This window comes from Wasmannia auropunctata, unplaced genomic scaffold, assembly GCF_000956235.1.
Source record: "Wasmannia auropunctata unplaced genomic scaffold, wasmannia.A_1.0 LD336076.1, whole genome shotgun sequence".
NCBI lineage: Eukaryota > Metazoa > Arthropoda > Insecta > Hymenoptera > Formicidae > Wasmannia > Wasmannia auropunctata.
In genome coordinates this window covers 657,618-660,353 of record NW_012026814.1, presented here as the reverse complement: position 1 = coordinate 660,353, position 2,736 = coordinate 657,618, and the positions used below count along the sequence as shown (strand labels likewise).

At 39.9% G+C, this 2,736-nt stretch overlaps 1 pseudogene; it reads right to left on the bottom strand.

Annotated features, from left to right (window-relative positions):
• LOC105449471 overlaps window positions 1-2,706 on the bottom strand; it is a 4,170-nt pseudogene extending 1,464 nt beyond the window's left edge.
• Window positions 2,707-2,736: the final 30 nt, after the last annotated feature.

Genomic DNA, 2,736 nt, shown 5'->3' with positions numbered 1-2,736 from the left:
TTTATTAGTTGTCTCAACTCACTGATACTCGTGGCTGCCGGCAAATCCCATAAAATCTCTCGATACTTCCTCACAAAATTATTATAATTTACGTCAACACACGTGTCCTGATTCTAGAAGACGTGCGCGAGTCTCTGCAGAGGACTGCCTAAATGTGCCGCTGTCATTTTATCGCAAAGCGCAGCGATTTTTGTTTGACCATTCTCGATTTTGTCATGTCGAACAATTCCGGCGAATACCTAAGGTTCGTATAAAAATGAATAATGAAACAAATGAGGCACGTCAACTCATGTATGTACATACCTCTGCCAGCGTATTTATCAAATAACCGAGATCAATTGAAGACTTTATGTCAGGCACGTGACACAAGCTAAATTCGGTATTATTAATCAAAGAAATTAATAACAATAAAGAATATTATTTCTATTATAAATTAGTTTATCTATACATCTTTCCTATTTATTTTATTGCACAATTGCAACAAAGTATTAACAAATTGTTTGTAAATTCCAAGTTACTTTTAAATTTACTTGAAGAGACGCGGTTTAAGTTCATCTGGTCCGCCTTGTGTGGCCAATAATTCCTCTACCGACGTAAATGCAGTTTTGACGCTCTCAACGCATTTTTTACTATGTCTGCTGAACGATTTTGTCACGACCTCATAGTATTCTATGACATCAAGTATTCTTAGGGGATATCTTGGGGATTATTAAGGCTATTTATCATCTATCGAGCAATTAATTTACCGTAAAAATCAGCCTTTGCCTGAACTGGAGCGCTGCTAGCTAAAACGCCCTATAAAAAATATTTTTCTTTATTTTATTTATTTTTTATTTTTAAAGTATAAAAATATATAAAAAAAACAATAATGCAAACGATACTTGGATGAGGTGAGGATATTTGAGACGCGCCCATGCCGCCATGTTTCCAGCGTAAAAATCACCGATCACAATTACGATACACTTTTCTAAATTTTTATCCTTTTTCTTCGTTTCTATGAAATAAGCAAAATCGGCGAGCGCCTGATCGGCATTCAATTAGTACTGCAAGTTTTTCGTGCTAATGTCTTTGAAATATCGTGATGAAAATGAATTAAAAAGTTGGTTAAATTTCAGTCAATATAAAGGAATTACGGATTATGCATTTTGTTGGCTTGCTCTGTCCGTAGAATCGATGCTTGGTGTAATACATCAAACCGCCGTATTCTACGCCGATTTCATACATTAGTCCACCTTCCAAAAACCATTTGTTATCTCCCATTTTCCGCCGATCATGATCAGAATAGGCCCATTTTTCTTCAGAAACGCGGAGTTTTCTTTGTAATGCTATACACAGCAATCGACCAGTGTTATGTCATAACTGGCTCTTCGTCGTCTCGCGCTTAATTTCGGAGATTCGTTTTATTACGGATGCGGCGCGCGTTGTATACGCGCGCGACTCGTCGTTTTTGGAGTAGCGACACCATCGTTTCGGAGAGGGTTTACGACAATTTTCGGTATACCCTCTTAACGGGGAGGCAAATGGCCATAATAAGCCCGCCGCCCCCGCCGTCGAGCGACTCTCTGGCGGAGCGAGCTCGGACTCTGCGGTTTGCATAAGAGCCGTCGGCTGCGCCGGGATGAGTTAAGGGACATCCCCGGGACTCCGAGGATTTGAGCCGATGTGTAAGAAAGGACTGCTTCGCCTAATTAACAAACTGCTGGTGCATACGACACCGAACATGCCGCGTTAGGTTCTAATGCTGTAACATATACGTTTTAGTTGGTGGATAGGAGCGAGCAATAATCTCTCGAAGGTTTATAATCGGACACCTTTTATTCACAGTATTCTCGACAGATGAATGCGTATATAACAGGGTTGTGCATCTACGCGTAAAATATAATACTCTACGTTTACGTGTAGACAACGTAAACTATTGTAAAAAGAAATGTGTAAGATAAACAAAAAATAAACAGGTTACATCTTGTTTTGTGCAATCAACATTTAAAAAAAATCAGATACATTTGATGTAAATTTTTTATCAGTTTATATAGCTGATACTAACGTAACCATGCAATTTTTAATTGAATCGTTATTTTTTCCTAAAAGATAGTCTATGATAGCATATTTTACATTTATTATATATACATATTTACAATTATTATAAAAATTATATCAATATTTTTATCATCTCTGTCAAGTTACCTAACCTGTTATGTCAGGTAGATAACATTAATATCTACACTGTGGTTTCGTTTAGGGAACTAGTTTATTATTATTACAAGGCACGAATGTTTATGTTATTTAATTTTTGAAGATTGTCGGACATACACTCGGAGGTGACGGTGTGTAATAGTACGGCGCGCGGTTTGTCCCGCGCTCCTCGGATGTCTTATTTAAACGCTTGCAGGTTTGTATCCTGCTTCCGATTTCGTGGCAACGCCTTGCGACGAACACCCTATGCCTATCTAACAGGCGACGCTTCGGGCGATATCGTCACGAGCCACGCGTAGTCGGACGGACGCGCGATCACGCTTAAAGCCGTCGCCTTGAATCGCGCTAGGCTCGAGGACACACGATTTCGTACGGTTATGTTAAAATGTGAGTCGATCCGTCGGATACCGAATTCACTCGGCCGAAGATGCTTTCGGATCCGCGTATCGAACTAGAGTGAGGCTCGACGCTCGATCTCCCACGACCATAACCGCCCTTATCCCTTTCGGTCATACCCGACTTTCACCAAACGGCCTTGGACGA